General features: G+C 35.0%; 1 long non-coding RNA gene across 1 annotated transcript; it reads right to left on the reverse strand.

The window, feature by feature from the left end:
• Positions 1-668: 668 nt before the first annotated feature.
• On the reverse strand, positions 669-2,443 carry LOC141696743 (uncharacterized). Its single transcript, XR_012564480.1, has 3 exons — positions 2,281-2,443; positions 2,144-2,187; positions 669-841 (listed from the first exon to the last, which is right to left on the reverse strand). It is a non-coding gene; the product is annotated as an uncharacterized LOC141696743 (long non-coding RNA).
• Positions 2,444-20,943: the final 18,500 nt, after the last annotated feature.

Raw genomic sequence — 20,943 nt, forward strand, 5'->3', positions numbered from 1 at the left:
TTTGGAGATGACCAAAGTTAAGACTAAATGAATACAAGACTTTCAATTTTGGCAGACCAGAGTTAGATTCGAGTATGTACCTTTGATGACAAACAATTTGTGAGAGCCCAGTAGACGATATAACACGAGCCGTGAGCTGTAAAAAGAAACATGGTTAAACCAAGGAGAGGTAACACAGACGAGGTTCGTGTCACCGGAAAGAAGAGAAATGTAAGACATATGTTGCCAACATATGATACTGGCATATTTCGATGAACTTCTCTTGCAGAGTTCCTTGAGAATTGAGATAGTACTAACCTCTTGTCATCTTCTATTTCTTTAAAAATGGCCATGTGACCAAAGAAGAAATGCAAGTCAGCTGAGAAAGTCCAAACTAAAAGAGCAAGAAACATCGCGAAAATTTAATGATCATCGGCCTCTTCCATGAGCTAAAGAAGTATACAAATGTGGTAACTAAGAAAATACATCACATAATCAGGCAATAGCACAAAAAATTTAATCATCACCAGTCAAACTTTTATTAAAACATAGATTTAAGATATGATCAGATTATACCCATCATAAGTCATATAGGCTAAAGATGATAAATATCAGATGTTACTTGTTATTTACTGGATTATAGGTTGTGGGTCAATAACACAATTTACATTTTGTATACTTACAACATATACAATAATACTGGCCGACGTATACCCAGAGATCGTAACATGTGACTGGCCTGATCGCTTGGCAGCAGAGCCAGGAACCGGTCATCTCAACCTCTTAATTCCCAAAACAAAGTAGAAAGACGTGCACAAGCCACCTGCGGGCTATCTGATGTTTATTCCATGACACAACAGGCCTGCACAAAAGCAAACTATATAAAGAAAATTTTAAATAAAAAGATATAGCCTTGCTGCAATAATCATAGAGCTGTAAAGAACATAATCAAATGTCCTAATGAACAGAATCAAATGGCCTAATGTAATTAGTAAAGCTTGCAGCAGGTGGAGCTGAGCACCTATATAAATGGCAGTATAGCACCAAGTAATGAAAATTTGATATGAATTTGATATAAGTGTGAGGTATGGATGATTTGATTTTGGCATTTCGGGTAGCCCATAGGAATGGCACACTCTCGGTGCAGAGCTCTTGAAAATTCTGATGGGCTTCTGTCAGCCAACAATGCCTACTCCCTCAAATGTATGGAGCTTAAGAATGAGGCATTGTACGACATTTACTACGGGGCCTTAAAGTAATTAGCACTTTAAGTTTTGAATCTGTAAAACGAAGGTAGCGAAATGTCGCAGTTTCACAAGGGTTGTAGTTGCAGATGTCGCAGAGTCAACTTCCATATCTTATTCATCATCCTAAATATTATAAAACCATGTTATTAATGTATCAGATATAAAAAAGTTATAATATTCATTATAGTGATGCAAAGGTTACAAATTACAATAATACTAAAATTTGAATATAAGACTTAACTAGTTCAATAACTTAGACACATAAATCTTCAACCCATGACTAGAGGTATAATCCAATCCAAATGAAGCAAAAGTATATCTTAATAATGAGACACTTGTGGCTTGCTGTAAGCAATAATTACAAAGGGTTTAAAAGCCAGTTAGAAGTTGAGGTCACAGAACTGATTATAATCGGATGGTTATTAAGGCTCAATTGTCTGTACAGACAAGAACTAAATACAGAATAAATATAAGGCTCAATTGAAAGTTAGATACATCAAAGTAAACAGTTGAGGAAGTAAAACTAATCAATCTCTCGCTTTTACACACACAAGAACTAGAAGGTTACATATAGCGATGAAACTTAAGTCCTTCCAATACCAATAAAATTGACCTAAGTAAACATACATTAATTCCGCAATTCGAAACAAATATAGGAATTAAAAGTGAAGAACAAAATTATTACATTTAGACAAAAATTAACAAAACGTTCATACTAAATAGATTGAACAATTTACGAATATATGAACCTTAGGAAGATATGAAGCCAAGCGAGAGTGAACCTCAGATCCAGGAACAAGAGAGAAAATAAAAAACGCGTTAACAAGCCCACTCAAGTGTATAGGTAAACATTTGTGTCTTAAATCGTAAATAAACAAAATTGGTAAGAATAATTGTGGAAAGTGCGGTCGACTTACCATGAAGCTGATGAAAATCTTTCTTTATTACCATGAATGTACACCTACAAAAAGAAGAAACCAAATTGGTCAAAGCTCCAATTGCTGAAAAGCTAAAAAATTCTAATTGATGAAAATCCCAATTGAAATTAACCAACCTAAATTCACCTAATCGTTGATAGCCCGCGTAGATGTGATTGCAGTGAAGACCCTTTGAAGACTCTGCTTAATTAAACTGAATAAAATTTTCATCGGTGATGGAGAGAGCTCTGACCCTAACTACTAGAACCCTAATCTCCAAGCTCTGACCCATCGAGAATATTTGAGTGTACAAGAGTGTTTATCTGTGAGTGCATATATTCGAGAGTGTATAGGTAAGCGGGCTAAAAATAAGCGGGTCAAATTTTTTATCTGGGCTGCCCAAAAATTGGTAAAAATTTTGTAAAATTTGGCCCGGAAATACCCGCCTAAATATTTAGTGTTGTGTTAACACTAATTGTAATATCTTTGATAACACTATTTTTTGTGTTATAATAGCTATTTCATCATGTCTATGATAACATTTAGTATTTTCTACTGTAACATTAAAAAAAACTGTTACCTTATGTCAAATTTTAGTAATTTAAGGCAACAGTTTTGCTTGTAACACCAAATAAAATGTTGCAATAGGCCAAATATGGTGTAGTGCATGCTCCACATACACACCTTTCACCCATTTTTATTCAATAAATTAGTTCTATGGCATATGCATATAACATACAACCTATATAAGGGAGGGAGAAGGATATGACCGTTGCCTAATTCACCAATTTTTAGGACAATATAATCCTTCCCTTTTCCAAACTAATAACATAATCTAACGGAACATTGACGGAAAGGTGCAATATACAGCACCATAACATGTCTTAGGTGCGAAGTGCAAATATGCAAACTATAGGTATCAAAGTGACAATGGTCCAAACCAAAGGGGTGCACAATGTAATTGCTAGATCTTGTTTCTTCCTTATATGATTATCGTTCCAGAAGCTAATTTATACACTTCACACAATTCAGCACGGGTTAATTATGATATGTGTATCCTCAACTATGATTTTACTTAAAACTGATTTATCTTGGAATTATTTTAGTTGTTTTACATGTCTGGGTCAATGGTGATCGGCACATTGATGTAATGTAGTTGTCTAGTGAGTTTGCTTCCTATATCTTTTTGCAAATACCCTACTTCCGTCTGGTTGGCCAGTAGTAAATAGGGTTTACACATTCTCTCTTGATCAGGTCCTGTTAATATCACCCTAATCTTTAGGTAAACGTATGTTTCTTTTATTTCTACATTGAAAATGTGGCCTTTGAAAATCTGTCCAGCACCTGGCATGCAAGTATGGTCTACAGACTGTTACATCTAGGATGGAGAAACTGGTTGCTGATCCTTCGAGCCCTTCTTTTTTGAAAGATAAATTTCTCCATGTGGAAGAAAAAATTGGCTTCTAAACGATTTAGTCTAGTCACCACTGGGCTTGCAAATATAGTTATTTTATGTGAGACGGTTGTAGATAATCTGTTTGAGTTGGATTGAGTAATTGTTAATGATAGTTGAGCTTTAGGGATTATATACAGTTGGCATGACTAGATGGAATTATAAAGTTCCTTTTTCACTGTTTATAATATAGAAGATAAGACGCTTGAAGAAACTTTTGGGTGTTGTAAATTGATTGTCATGTGGTTAATGTTTCAATAGTTGGGATATGCATAGATATAAGGAAATTGTTACCTTTCATTTATTACATGTTCCCTCCTTTTTGCTATAAATAGCTTGTATCAGTAAATGAAAAACTTGCACCGAGCATTCTATCTTCTGCTCTTTCTTCTCCTTATTTTATTGCTCTCTCTCTCCGATAAATATATTAGTTCTTTAGCAGCTCTTTTATTGTTACAATAGCTAGTATTTTACAACACATTATCAGTACGAAGCCTTCCGAAACTGAAAAATATAATTTTATTTAAATATACATATATATATATATATATAAGTAGACGTGGTTACACCCTCTACTAATAATTTCTATATATATGACTGGGGTAGACGTGGTTACACCCTCTACTAATAATTTAAATATATATGGCCGGAGTACCGCCTATTAAAATTATTTTACGGTACAATTTTATTTTGAGTAATACCGAGTAGGAACCTTAATTTATAAATCATATAACTATCGAATAATAACTTTTGTGCCCTAACTAACTTATGAAGGATTGCCCATTTTAATTTATTATTAGTCGGACATAACATGTATACAAAGACGTCTGCATGGCAGGTCAAAATACATTTGTCATTATCAATGATAATAATGACAAGTACATTGATTATTGTGTATTTGTAATCGCACCCGATTAACTAGAATTTTATGTAATAACTATATCGATGAATTAAAGTTCAATAATATTCGTATTAATTCAAATTTAGTATGACATATATTACAAGCTTGTCGTTCGTTGCCTTAGATATTTCTGGCGATAATTATTCATAATGGGTACAAGATGTAAAGTTGCACTTGGGTTCAAAGCAATTAAGCGATATAATAAAGGCGAAAAATAATCCACGATTGAAGAAAACTTTACCTCTATTAATTTTCTCCGACACCATATGCATGAAGATTTAAAATTTGAATACCTAGAAGTCGAGGATCCCTTTATTTTATGAGAAAATCTAAAGGATAGGTTCGATCACCAGAAACTAGTTTATCTACCAGCAACTAAAAATGATTGGGCTAATCTAAGACTTCAAGACTTTAAGGGTGTTCGAGCATATAGCTCTGCTTTGTTAATAAGTTCTAGGCTCATTATGTGTGGTGAGAAAGTTACTGAGAAAAGAAAAATCGATATAACACTATCAATTTTCATCCCAATTATATCAATTTAGCATAAATGTATAGGGAACACAAATTTACTAAGTCCGGGGATCTTTTATCAACTCTCCTTGTTGCTGAACGGAATCATGAATTGGTGATTAAGAATCATCAATCCCATCCAACAAGATCTGCCCCATTACCTGAAGTAAATAACATGTCATTTAATGTTAGGAGCAATTGATAATATCAAACAGAAACTATCAGAAGTTCACATCAGAATTTATATATCAACGGATGCTGATTACATCAACTGATGATGAAATATCAACGGATGATAGGATTTCAACGAATGATGATATCAACGGATAATGAAATCAGTATTTGTCACATTAGTTGATCTTCGAGGAGGAAAAGGAAACAGGAATTTCAAGGAGGTGAAAGACTTTATCTCAGAAGCAATAATATAGGTTTCCTTGTTATTAATAGAATATGATTCCTTATATATTGGTAGTTATGCTCTATATAAAGCACATATTAGGTTCATGCTATATGCATTGCGATATTGTTATATCTTTCGCATAACCTAGCAGCTCTCAAGGATATTTGTTCATCCTTTGGAGAGAATACATGTGTAATAAGTTTTTATCATTTAATATAAAAACTATTGATTATGTTAAAGCTTTGTCGATTAGATTGTTTTAACTGTATTCACCCCCCCTCTACAGTTGATTAAGGGCCTAACAATTGGTATCAAAGCTTGATGTTAACGTACAAATAGTTTAAGATCTGAAGATCAATATATAATGGCAAACAAATAAGAGAGACGCAGAATCCAAAGCCACAACCCCCAACCACATCACAGATAAGCAGCAACTGAGTAGGTATGAAGCAATCAAGGTGCCTATCCTGAAGATACATGAATATCCAATCTGGAAATTCAGGATGACCATGTGTTTGGAAGCCACGAATCCTGAATACCTAAGCAGGATCTATGATGGTCCTCATAAACCAATGAAGGTAGTTGTTTCGCTTGCAGGAGAACCAGAGAAGATGATAGACAAAGAAAGGAAGGAGTATACCCCTGAAGGTATCTCGTCTATCATGAAGGATGCTAAGTTTAGCCATATCCTGCACAACAGTCTTGATAGTGTTATGTCCAATAGAGACATTGGATGTAAAATAACAAAAGAGATATGGGATGTTTTAGAAGTAAAGTGTCAAGGTACAACTGCTATCAAGAAGAACATGAGGACATTACTTACTTAAGAATATGAACACTTTGACTCAAGGGACAATGAGTCTCTAACTGAGATCTATAACAGATTTCAGAAATTGTTGAATGACTTATCCCTTGTCAACAAAGAATATGATTTGGAGGACTCAAACTTGAAGTTCCTACTTGCTCTCCCTGAAAAGTGGGACTTTAAAGTCACATCAATCAGGGATAACTATAATCTTGATATCACACCTCTAGATGAGATCTATGGAGTTCTGAAAACTCACGAACTAGAGATGGAGTAAAGGAGCAAGAGGAAAGGATCAAAAGCTAGACCAGTTGCACTCAAAGTTGAAGAGAAGTCAAAGGAGAAAGCTAGGAGGAAATGATACTCCAAAGGGAAAGCCATGATTGCTAAGTCAGATACTGAATCATCAAATTTAGATGATGACTCAAATCCCGATACTGAATCAGATACTGACAGTGATCATAACAACAATGAAGATATGGATCAAATGGCTGCCTTACTGGTTAAAAGTTTCAAGAAGATGGTCTATAGAAACTTCAAGAAAGGGAGAAGATTTTCCAGAAAAAGTTCCAGTTCTTCAAACTCTGATAAGAGGAATAACAGAAGAGATATTGATAGGAAGGAATCTAGATCTGGAAAACCTGACAAGCCAAAAGAGAGATGTTATAACTGTGATGGACTTGGACACTGTACAGCTGACGGCAGAAAACCCAGAGCTGAGAAGAAATAAGCTTTGACCTCAAAGAAGAGAAACTGGGATGATTCATCAGACTCGGATGATGGGATCAATTATGCTCTCTTTGCATTTGATACTGATGATATCTATGGATTAAGATTATTTCTTAAGTCTCTGCATGTTAGTTTTAGGGATCAAACCTTAGAGAATAATAGAATCAAGAGTAAAAACTTTGTGCTAAAGAAAAGGAATGATTACCTAGAAACGAAATTGCTTTCCATGCTAGAAATTCAAACCAAAAGAGATAATGTTGTTTAGGTTAAAGAAAAATTGTTAGAGAAACATGCTTATCTAGAAAAGGAGCTAGCTAAAGAAAGAGAAGTCATTAAACTTTGGACTAACTCAGGAAAGACAACTCAGGAAATCTTAGAAAATGGCCGTTGAGGATCAAGATTAGGATATTCAGCTAGATCTATTTATGATAAGAAAAGTGGAGAAGAAACTGAGAAAACAAAACCAATAAAAACTGATAGTCAGGTCAAATTGAACAAGGTTCAAATAAAGACCATTAAGTTTAATCCAAGTGCTAATAATGTGAAAACAATCCATGATGAAGGTACTACCTCTGCACCTAGATCAAACTTAACTACTGAAAAGAGTGAACAAGTTCACACAAATTCAGTAAATATTGGTTCAATGACTCAGATACAGCTTAAGCAAAAGTAGAAGGACTTACACATGAAAGACAAGATGAAAAGGTCTAGAAAATATATGAATGGTAAGGTAGGTGTCAATAAGAATGGAAATTATGTGACTCCTCCTAATGCACCTAGAAATACTTGTTCAAACTGTGATAGCACTAATCATCTTGCTAATTCTTGTAGGAAGAATAAAGAGATAAAAGTTGTTCCTTCTAAATCATAGTTTAGGAACATACCATCTAGATATAAACCACAGAATCCTTTTTTTCATTGTGGCAGTATTTGGCACTCTATGTATACATGTAAAGAGTATCACAATTTGTATTATGATTTTTATAAACTGAAACCCTTTTTAGTTAAAGTAAAATCTGTTTCTCCATGTATAAATATTGATAGTAAGAATATTAACCTAAATTCTGATATGAAGTCTTCTGCTGCATATGTTAACAAACTTAAAGAGGTTAAAGGATCCAAAAAAGTCTGGGTCCTTAAAAACACTAACTGATTCAAATTACTGATTTTATGGTGACAAGAGGAATGCTCTAGTCTTAGATAGTGGATGCTCATGACATATGACTGGTTATAAATCCCTGCTATCAGAATTTGAGGAGAAGGTTGGCCCAAGCGTTTCTTATGAAGATGACAACTTAGGAAAAATCTTGGGATATGAAAAAATCAAAATTGGAAATGTCATCATTGAAAAAAGTAGCTCTAGTTGTAGGACTCAAGCATAATCTGATCAGTGTGAGTCAAATCTGTGACAAATGTTACCATGTCAACTTTTATAAGGAGCATTGTGAAATTGTCAGTAAGTCTGATGACAAGATCACATTGAATGGTTTGAGACATGGTAGTTTATATGAAGCTAGGGTCTCCACAAGAATTGATAATTCAGAAGTTTGTCTACTAAGTAGAGCATCCATGGAAGACAGATGGAACTGGCATAAAAGACTTTCTCATCTCAACTTCAATAATATCAATGAACTTGTGAGGAAAGATCTTATAAGAGGATTGCCCAATGCAGTGTTTACTCCTGATGGCCTATGTGATTCATGCCAGAAAGCCAAATAAAGAAAAACATTTGTCAAGAGTAAAACTGAATCCACCATTCTTGAACCATATCATCTACTTCATGTTGATCTCTTTAGTCCAGTGAATGTTATGTCAATTTCCAAGAAGAGGTATGCACTCGTAATTGTTGATGATTATACAAGATACACATGGGTGTATTTTCTGTACACCAAGGATGAATCTCCATCCATTCTTCTTGATCATGTGAGGGAGCTGGAAAAAGGATCAACATGCAAAGTGAAGATCATCAGAAGTGATAATGGAACTGTATTCAAGAATAGCTCTATGGAAGAGTGCTGCAAACTCAAGGGGATAAAACAAGAGTTTTTTGCTCCTAGAACTCCACAACAAAATGGAGTTGTTGAAAGAAATAATAGAATTCTGATAGAAGCTGCAAGAACCATGCTAGAGGAAGCAAGATTGCCTACCTACTTCTGGGCTGAGGCTGTGCAAACTGCTTGCTTTACACAAAATTCAACATTGATCAACAAGCATGGAAAAACACCATTTGAGATGGTGAAAGGAAAGAATCCAAATTTGAAATACTTTCATATATTTGGTTGTTAGTATTTTGTTCTCAAAACTCATCTGAAGCAGCATACCAGGTTTGACTTAAAAGCTGATGAAGGAATCTTTGTGGGATATCCATTGTCTACAAAAGCCTTCAGAGTTTATAATCTGAGAACAAGAATAGTCATGGAATCTATACATGTATCTTTTTATGACAAGAAGATAATAGGTCTAGAAGATGCAGATGATCGTGACAAGTTGAGATTTGAAAATGAAGTACCATATACTGAACTTATAAATCCTGACTGCGATTCAGTAAATCCTGATATCACTCAAAGCTCTGAGGTTCCACATTACAGTGGAAATTATTCTGACATTGAAGCATATGTTGAGGGGGAGCAACATGACTCAAATCCAGAGACTACTGCAAGTGATTCAACTCAAGAAACATCATTAGAAAGATCATCAGACTCGTCTTGCTCAAACTCCGATGAGTCAAATACTGATAATTATGGGAACACTAATTCTGGGGGAACATCAGGAAACAATAGTGGTACTACTCAAGGAAATAACAGAGAATTCATGGATCAAGGGGGAGGTTCTTCTTCTATGAGTCAACTTCCATCTGCAAGAAAATGGTCTAAGTCACACATACCTGACTTAAACATTGGAAACCCTGACAGTGGTGTAAGAACAAGAAAAGTCACTTAGAATGAATGTCTCTGCCATTATTTTCTATCTCAAACTAAACCTAAGAAGGTTGAAGAAGTCTGCAAGATATTGACTAGGTCACAGCAATGCAAGAGGAACTCAATGAATTTGAAACGAACAAAGTCTGAACTCTTGTGTCAAGACCAAAGAACAGATCTGTATTTGGCACAAAGTGGGTGTTCAGAAATAAAACTGACAATGAGGACATTGTTACAAGGAACAAAGAAAGATTGGCTATAAAGGGTTACTCACAACAAGAAGGCATTGATTATGATGTGACATTTGCTCCAGTTGTAAGGTTAGAGGCAATAAGAATCTTTCTTGCCTATGCTGCTCACAAGAAGTTTAAGGTGTTCCAAATGGATGTGAAGAGTGCATTCTTAAATGAAGAACTCGAAGAGGAAGTTTATGTTAAACAACCTCTAGGGTTCATTGATCCAAAGTATCCAGTCTACTTACTGGATAAAGCACTCTATGGATTGAAGCAAACTCCAAGGGCCTGGTATGAAACACTTGCTCTATTTCTGCTAGAGAGTGGTTTCACAAGAGGTACAATTGATAAAACTCCCTTTTATAAATACCATGGTAAGGACTTGTTATTAGTACAGATATATGTTGATGATATCATTTTTGGATCTACTATGTTAACTCTGTGAGAGATTTACAAAGCTAATGCAGTCTAGGTATCAAATGAGTATGATGGGAGAATTGAGTTACTTTCGGGGGGTTACAAGTCAAACAGATTGATGAAGGAATCTTCATAAATCAATCCAAATACACCTGGAATTTACTCAAAAGATTTGAAATACAAAACTGCTCAACTACATCAAGTCCTATGGTCACTGCAACCAAGTTAGATTTAAATGCTGGTTCTTCAGTAGATATAACTAACTATAGAGGTATGATTGACTCACTCCAATATCTGACTTCTAGTAGACCTGATATCATGAATGCTACATGTCTTTGTGCAAGGTTCCAAGCTGACCCTAGAGAACCTCATATACTAGCTTTGAAAAGAATTCTTAAGTATCTCAAAGGCACCATGAATCTGGGATTATGGTATCCTAGAGATTCAGACTTTAAGCTAATTGGATATTCAGATGCTAATTTTGCAGGATACAAAATGGATAGGAAAAGCACTTCTGGAAGCTGCCAATTTCTTGGAGGCAGATTGGTTTCTTGGTTTAGCAAGAAACAAAAGTCAATTTTCACTTCAACTATAGAAGCAAAATACATTACTGTAGGAAGCTGTTGTGCTCAGATTCTATGGATGAAGAATCAGCTGCTGGATTATGGGTTAGACTATTCTTCTATTCCTATATATTGTGATAATTAAAGTGCAATTGCAATGACAGGAAATCCAGTGCAGCATTCAATGATTAAGCACATCAGTATCAAATATCATTTCATAAGGGAACATGTGGAAGCTGGTATAGTGGAATTGGTCTTTGTTCCAACAAGATCAGCAAGTAGCAAATATATTCACCAAGCCTCTCTGTGAAGTCACATTCACAAGATTGGTGAATGAATTGGGAATGATATTAGGACAATTCTCAAACTCTGATATTTAAGTCTGCTGATATATTGAATCATGGTATCTTACTATGTGTTAGTACTTGCTTGTTACAAAGAAGTTTGATCTAATAGATTGCACATCTGCAAAAACTCCCATGGCTACTGTAATTAAGCTTGAATTAAACACTACTGAAAAGTCTGTGGATATTTCAAGTTATAGGGGCATGGTTGGCTCACTCTTGTGCTTAACAGCTAGTAGGCCAGATATAATATTTGCTACATGTTTATGTGCTAGATTTCAGGCTGATCCTAGAAAATCTCACTTAATAGCTATTAAGAGAATTTTCAGATATCTCAAGGGAACACCAAAACTTGGCATTTGGTACCCTAGAGATTTTGGTTTTGATCTAACTGGTTATTCAGATGCAGATTATGCAGGTTGTAGAATTGATAGAAAAAGTACAACAGGAACCTGTCAATTTCTAGGAAACAAGCTTGTGTCGTGGTTCAGTAAAAAGCAAAATTCAGTTTCTACTTCTACAGCTGAAGCTGAATATATTGCTGCTGGTAGTTGCTGTGCACAGATATTATGGATGAAAAATGAATTGCTAGACTATGGTTTGCAAGTTGAAAGGATTCCAATTTTCTGTGATAACACAAGTGAAATTGCCATCACTGAAAATCCAGTAAAACATTCAAGGACAAAGCACATAGATATCAAGAACCACTTCATAAGGGAACATGTAATGACTGGTACTGTGGAACTACATTTTGTTAAAAGTGAGAAGCAGCTTGCAGATATCTTTACCAAGCCACTAGATGAATCCACATTCTCAAGGTTGGTAAGTGAGTTAGGTATGCTTAATTATTCTTAAATCTATATATGATAATTTGCAAGTTGGAAATCAGCCAGAAATTTAATTGATTTTTCAGTCTTGGATGAAATTTTGGCTAAGTCAAAATTTACATCTCGACGGATGATCCTTATCCATCGAGTTTGATCATCCATCGGTATACTATTTGATAATAAAAAACAATTATTTTTTTGGAATATTTTATGACTCGACGGATAACTGTCTATCCTCATCCATCGAATTGTCTTAATCTCAGCCGTTAATTCCCTGAACATTATCCATCGAGTATACTTACAGTTTGTAAGCATAACACGACGAATAATGAGTGGAATTTTTACAGTTTATTTTTAAACGACAATTTTAGGCAATTTTTATTGGTTACTTTATTTTAGTTTATTATTTTTAGCAGTTATTTTTTGAGATAGTATAAAAGCTTATTTTATTTCAATTGCTCTTCTTTTATCATTCTCCAATCAACTACTCAAATTTCCTTCTCTTTCAAAGCAGTTACTCTTTCTCTTCAAGCTCTCAATATCTAACAATGGCGCCCGTTGTCAAGATTATGTCTCAAACTGGGTTCATTTATAAGAAGAATAATTTCACTGCATTAGTAAACAAGGGTATTCAGCAATCTGGTGACTATCACAAGATGATGGACTTTGTGAAGAATTGCAAGCTTAGCTATGTCATGCTGGAATCACCCACATTCTTTTGTGAGATTGTTGAAGAGATGTGGACAACTGCTACATACAACTCAACAGATAAGACAATCACACTCACCATTAAAGGTAAAGAATTCTGTATCAATAGTGATGTTATAAAATCATGTTTCAAGATTCCTGATAACACTGTGACCTCACCACACATTGACACTGATATAATCAATATGCATAATTCCATGAACTATGTTCTTTCTACTTCTAAGTTAAGTGACATTAGTAGACTAGGCCTTAGGAAAGAATGGAGTTTTATGTGTGATGTAGTGACAAAGGTCTTTTCAGGTAACGTCAGTAATTTTGATTCAGTAAATATCTCCATGCTTTATATGCTAGTTACAGATAAATTCTATAATTTCAGTGATCTTGTTTTGTTTGAGTTAGGATTTAAACTAGGAGAGTTGAATAAGAAAGGTAAAAATGTGTATTATGCTAGATTCTTTATGATGTTAGCTAACCATCTCTCTGAGGGTATTGTGCTTGAGAACCCTAACAACAAATTAGATTGTTGGGTTCAAGAGAGAAGGCTCATTCTAGATTTGAACAGGGCCAATCATCACAAGTAGGTGCCACTGTTCTATTTCCCTGTAATGGAAGCACCTCAGGTAAGTGAGGTAAGTTCATCTATTCATACCTCTATTCCAACCTCACTAATTTCTTTGAGTTCTAGTGTAGCTATGACAACTGTGTCAATGACCCAACAGTTGCCTACCCAAGCCACCAAACCTGCAAACATTTCAATATCCAAATCAAAGAAAGCCCCCTCTGGTATCTCTCAAAAGATGCTAGTTGCAAAATCCACCAAAACCAAAGAGGGGAGTGTGAAGGTGGGTAAGACAGGTGAGGGAAGGGGTGAACATAAAAGAAACCCCAAGAATAAGGATGGAGAGTTGAGTGGTTCCCAGCCTAGCCACACTGCAGTTTCCCAACAAACTACAGTGCTTAAAAGGATAAAAGATCACTTCTAGCTGCATCCTCCCAAAAGGATGTAGTTATTGAACAAAGCCCTCAACCAACACAAGCTCACCCCAAACTTATGCTAGAAAGAAGAAATCTAAAACCCTTGGGGATGCACACGGTACACACACTGTGCAAACTGGTGCTAAAGACACAGTCACTGCACCTTCAAGAATTCAGTTTGATGTGACTCCAATAAATATGGAGTCACAGCCAAAATCTCTAGTAATAGAAGCACCTCAAACACCTAACTCACCCACAAACTCACTGGATGTGGATATGATAAACACATCAATTCCTGATTCCCCTACTTTAACTTTGTTGGGGAAGCCAAAATCTAGTGCAAGTGAGCATCATCTTTTAGCTGATTTGTTGGCTCACTTGCCAATTCTTTCAGGAACTGTTGAATCATCTGTGCCCAAAATATCTTCAATCAGCACAGAGTCCACAATAGTTTCTTTTCCTAGTTCATTCATTTCTACTCTCTCGACGGATATCGCTCATCCGTCGAGTAGTGATTGTATCCCGACGGATAAGCTTAACAGCAGTTATCCGTCGGATAGCAAAACTATGGCGCCCCAAAACCCGGGGTCAGGAGTCTCGGAAGCCACGCCATCTAAACTCACACAACTCACACTACAATATATAAATACTCACACTTCACGACCCCACACTTATCACACACACACTTATAAGTTATTGTCTTGTAAACGAACCATCATAACTAGAGTAATTGTTAACCATCAAGTGATATTTATTACAACCCAAAAGTAATTAATCTTACCGGGGAGTGGCCTTTAGGTAAGGCTAGTCCGCCGGCCAAATATACGTTTCTTGTTTCTTACCTTACATAAGTCATACTTATAAATAAGCCGAACTATAAACAACTGAAAACTAATCCAGCTTATTCTGACTACCTGTGGTACAGCACCAAACAATCTACGGAACAACTGGCCATTTCCTACCCGTTTCCTGGCTGTGGTTCTCATGGCAGGCATCTTCATTCACTGTTGTGTTGTGTCAATTTAAGAAAACAAGTGTGAGCTATAATGCCCAGCATGATAATGTACAGTATGAAAATGACTGTATGATAACATCATATATGATATTTATGTTTTATTCAAAAATAGTTTTCCTTGGTGATACACACCTTTTTATGAAAAAAATTCATTAAGGGGATTTTAATAACTTGCGAATACCTTAATAGTAATCCCAGCACCTAGGCTTGGGTTACGGTATTGCATCACAATTCCAATTAGAAGGGTTTGGACATTCACTGGAGCCACCGCATATGCTGATCAGTCGTACTGCGATAAAGTAACCTTTTCTACTAGTAGAAGGACGAAACCGTCATCTCTCGGGTATCACCCTTGCCGCATTCGGGCTACGTGTCCCATTTTCGAGTATACACATACTTCACAAGTTCCTGAGTACACTGAGTACCTTCGCCTGCGGTATCTTTGGTAGTCCATCTAGCACACATAGTACCAGAGTCTACCCCTCCCTTGTCCTTTAAAAGAATTCTATCAATCTCGAGAACTCGAACCACATCGAAGTTCCCCAAGCGTTTTGCTTGTTGATAGAAATAGATTATCTCTCTAAGATATAAGTGTATATATATGTATATACGTACTTCCGAGAATTTCGGAGGAAGTACTAAGGATGTGAGTTGACCATTGTCAACAGATAATTAATAAGGGGAAAAAGTTTCTTCTCGAAACTATATTCAACATATTAAATATGTCGGGATAATATTCACCGATGATCTGAAATTATTCGAATGATATTCTGAAATCAGAAAGTATATTTTAAATCAGGATCTATGATTTTTAAGTCAATAATAACCCTTTAATAAATAATTAAATGATGATTGATAATAATCAAATCTCGAATGAGTTTACTTTCTAAAAGAATATTTAAAATAATATTCCTCAACTAGTTTGTGTCTATATAATTAATAATCTATAATGATTAATTGGGTTTGAAATAAATAAACGTTGGAGTATACTACTCCCATAATAAAGAAATAAGTATATAATATATGTTATTCGAACAATAAAATATAGTTGAGGGAATATGATTGTTGGGAAATCGTTTTAATAAAAGTTCAAGGTATTTTAATGTTTCGTAAGTGGACGATGAGTCCCTTTTAAAACGTACTACTATGGACTTATAACCATCCCATAATATCTCCGGAATGATTCCCGGGTTTTATCTTAAATTCCGACCGACTCTCGGTCTTATATAATACGTCACGCCTTAAAGCGAAATAACATTTCACGATATATAATAATCGTACAACATCGCTACATTATCCGAAAATTCAACAACTACGTATCATGGCAAACATGGTATTTATGCGATGATAGTAAAAGCTAAATCTCTCAGAATCTGATGAACTGGAATTCCACAGGCAACTCCAAAATCAGATTGAAGAAAATAACAGAAAGCTTGGAAAGAGATCCAGATCTTCAAGAAACTAGATTAATCTGCTCAGGCTAGAGGAGCATCTTAAAAATGACTGTGAGCAAAACTTTGTACATTTTGTTAATTGAAGCACTTTTCAGTATTATCTACTGTCTTTTAAAGTTGTATTTTTAGGGTGTTTTGTTGTCATCAAGTATCTCTTAATCTATGGCTATAATTCCAGTAGACATAAATTGGGGGAGATTGTTGTGCATATGTTGTGTACTTGATAATTTCATAAACAAAAACACCTTGGTAGATTTTACTTAGTGAAAATGTAGCACTCGACGGATAAGGATTATAGTCCTGACGCATAATTTAGTCCCGACGGATGATGACTTATTATCCATCGAGTGAGTAGCTTATGTAATAATAAGTTTGTAGCACATTTCTGCATACACCTTTGTATAGATTTTGTAGTAGCATATAAGTCATGTTGACTTTAACTAGATATGCAGAATATGTTGATCAATTATACATAGATGATGTCTTGTAATTCTGCATAAATGAAATGAAGTCAAGTGCCAAACAGCTACCGATGGATGATTAACAAAGTCATCAACGGATGATCAAATAGCTATCGATGGATGATCAAATAGCTATCAACGGATGATCAATATAGTAGTCGACGGATGATCAACAAAGCCATCAACGGATGATCATAAACTCGACGGATGATCATGTACTCAACGGATAAAGAATTCAAATATCTGTTGACAGTGACAACACAGTCACATGCGTCGAGTGTATGCAAATGGAATGTGGTAGCCTATTCAACTGGGTTTTCGAGAACAAAGAAGCATTGCCATTTTCATGTTATTATGAAGATATTCAAAGATGCTGGAATAGAGTAATGAAGTAGCATTGTATTAGACTTGATAGTTTTTGTTTTATTATCCTGTCTTATTACTTTGTAATCTTGGTGATATATAAACCAAGAAGCAGCAATAGAATAGTAACTAAGGAACTAAGCAACCAAGAGAGAAACATTTGTAAGCTATATTCCTAGCATTTCTCTCGTTCTTAGTTGTTATCATTTTGTAAGCAGCTGTGAGCTTTTTGCACACAGAGTTCTCTCGATATATATTATATATCTCTGGTGGAATCATTCAAATCCACCAGAAAGTTTTTAAAGACTCTTGTTTTTAATTACTTGTGTTTTGATTCATTTCAAGTAACTATTCCGCATTCTGCTAATCAATTCACAACATTCTCCGCTATAACTGGTACTTGGTCAAAATCTTAATATGTCTTACATCAAGTGCTTTTATTGTGAGAAATTGAGCCCTATACAATCCATGTGTTCAAAAGCAAAAGAATACTTGAATGAGTTGAAGAAAACTCGTGAATGGGTGTAGTGTTTCACAGTGGAAATGTAAAGATATTGGTAAAGAAACTTCACAATGGACGTGTTTGGAAATTAACTCAAATAAGACACGTATAATATTAATCGAAATTTAATTTTATTGGGTAACTTATTTAATTTGGGATATTTTGATATGACGAAGAACTTTACGTTGGAAGTCACTAAAAGATATTTTGAAATACTCAAAGTTTGATAGTACAGGAGAATTTTTTTTATACTAGAAGAAGACATTCTTGTTCGAGGGAATGCCTCGATGGGTCAATTTCGATGTTTTGATGTTGATCGTTAAATGCATGATAATGTATTGGGTTGAATGCGAGGAGTGTTGTGTTTAAACATATGAGGTAATATAAGCTTGTTGATACAAGTTATAATTGAATTGAGTAATTTTTAATGATTGGACAATTATTATTATAACGGGATTCAATAATTAGATTTGATGACTAAGTTTGTATAACAATATGTACATAATCATGTTATTGTTTGATGTATACTCTGTATTTTTTGGCTTAAATATCGTTTGAGTGATACACTATTTTAGTGTGATTGATTGTAATATTAATAATTGTTTCGTTTAATACTACAAGTTGAAATGTGTGTTTTTTATGTCATATATTTTATATATGTTTTAATTGTTTGGATATCATATATTCACATGTATTCCCTTAACAAAAGGTTATCAAGCGAATTTTCTTGAAAAAAGATTAGAGGTTTGATTTTTCATCATATTAACACATATTTATCTAGTTTTAACTTAATAGTGACAATTCTGAATTTTTTTAATATACAGGGGTAAAATTATAAAGACTTTTTTGCAGTATGTTGGCTTGTACTATAAATAATTTGCACGGAGATGGCTAAATCAATAATTGCGCCATTTTGGTGGTTAAATGCACAATTATTGAGCATTTTGGGGGCTCCGCGTCTGTTCCGTTAGTTTCATAGTTAAATTATAATGGCTCCAGGGTTATTTTTGGCAGATAATATTTATAATGGCTAATTGTGTATGATTTGTGTATATAATCTCCTTCTCATTACATTTGGGCATATACAACCTAACTTTTGAACATCAAAACATGGCTCTGATGTGTTCTTGTGGAAAATGGGTGATAGAGAGGTGTGCTTGGACTCAATTGAATGCGGGAAGAAGGTTTTTGGGTTGTGTTGATGGGTGTCATGGATGCGGTTACTTCAAGAAGATTGATGCCCCCTTTTGTAATCGAAACCAAGTTGTGATTAATGGTTTATTAAGAAGAGTTCGTAACAATGAAGAAGAAGAAGGAAACTTTGATTTGGAGAGGGCTAAACTTGTTGATGATGCAGCAAAATGAAAGAAAGAAGCAAAGAAATGGAAATATTTTTGTTGGTTTCTACTATTACGTATTTCTTTATTGTGGTTGAACTAGAATGGTCATATGGACCTGGTCATGGTAGAATAAAATTTGCGTTGTTAAAATTCATTTGTATAGTATTTTCTGAAGTTGGATTTTATGATTATGTATTTTATTTTATGAAGTAATGTTTGTAAAATGTAATTACATTTGATGTCAATTATGCAACTGAATGAATAAAAGTACCAAATATTTGTCAAAATCATTCATTGCAAACAAGTCAAAGTAAACACTGTCACTACATTTGATGCATCCAACACAATACCAAAATACTAGGGCACTATTTGCCAACATCCAGTTAACAAAATAATAATAGTTGTAATTCAGCACAACTTGCTATGGTTACAACCAACTGAGTAGTGCCAAAATAAATATGGTTACAACCATTTGAACTAGTTTAATAAGACTGCAAAAGTAGTTGGCCAAAAGTAGTAGCAAATTAAATACTAGTTGTAATTCAAGGCTTTCAGGGCTTCTTCTTGGCACTTTGTTATGCCTGAACTTGTGTTTTTTTAACTCTCTTTGAAGTCTTCAAACCTTTCAAAGTAGTAAAACCTCTGCCCTCTATCTGTCCCATTAGACTTATTTCCTGACCTTGTGCAGACCTTTTAGCTCTATTGGGCCTGGAATTAGAAGGACCTTCCCCTGGGCCTGTTGGGCCTCAGTGCTTTCATCATGGACAACTTCATGAGGCTGCTCAGTTTCAAGCCTATGCCAATTTGGCACTTGTTTCTAGACAAAACAAAAAAACTAAATATACAGCATGATGTTTAAGAAGTGCAAAGAAGGTAGTAAAATACTTACTGGCACTTTACAAGTCCTTGAATTGTGTCCCTCTTTACCACAATTCTTACACTTGACTTTTGTCTTTCCATCAGTGAATTCTTTACCCTCTGCTCCAGCCTTCTTCTTGTCATCATTTTTCTGCAAAATTGTCCATAATAAATACAATATCATCACTAGAAGCAATAAATAGAAGTAGGTGTGGCCCTTACCCTAGCTGCACAACTCCTCCAGGTTGTGTCATTGGGCTTTATAATAAGTGCAGTGCACTACTGTATTCTTCCTGCTCATTTTTGTTGGGTCTTTTGGAACATCATTAGTGGTGTTCCTTTTTTCCTTGGGCCTACCAGTTGGAATTTTCACATTAGGTGGTAAAGGCTTGGGCTCAGGTGCGTCCTCCCAAAAGTCTGGACCAACAATTGGGTCAAGAGTTGTATTGTATAACTGCACACATAAACAAATTAATTAGTCCATATCATGTACATTCACCATACAAGAATAAAAAATATGCCTTAAGATACATTTCTTTTTTGTACCACTTACTAATGTAGTGGTCTCATGTTTCATTCCTTAGTGCTATACATGCAAATGCATGATAACAAGGAACTCCAGTTATTTCCCATTTTCTGCATGTACATGTCTTCTTCACCAAGTCAACTACTAGTTCATGGCCTCCATCAGTAGTAGTTACACTGTAAGTACTCCCACCTGACCAGTTCACCACAGTTTCCAGCCCATTTTACAGCCCTGCAAAAATCCAACAATTGATGTTAGTTGAGGACTAGTGCAGAAATTCAACAATTTATGTTAGTTGAGGACTTACTTGTTCAACTTTTTCTGTGCACTAGGGCATATAACAAGTTCCATGTCCTTCATTTTATCTCTTCTGATCTGAATCTTCCTCATGATTGCAATATATATTTGTCTGAACATGGTTAATATGGGGAGATCACTAAATTTCCTAATGCTTGAGTTGAACACCTCACAGTGATTGTTTACAAATATATCACTGGA

This window comes from Apium graveolens, chromosome 11, assembly GCF_009905375.1.
Source record: "Apium graveolens cultivar Ventura chromosome 11, ASM990537v1, whole genome shotgun sequence".
NCBI classification, from domain to species: Eukaryota; Viridiplantae; Streptophyta; class Magnoliopsida; order Apiales; family Apiaceae; genus Apium; species Apium graveolens.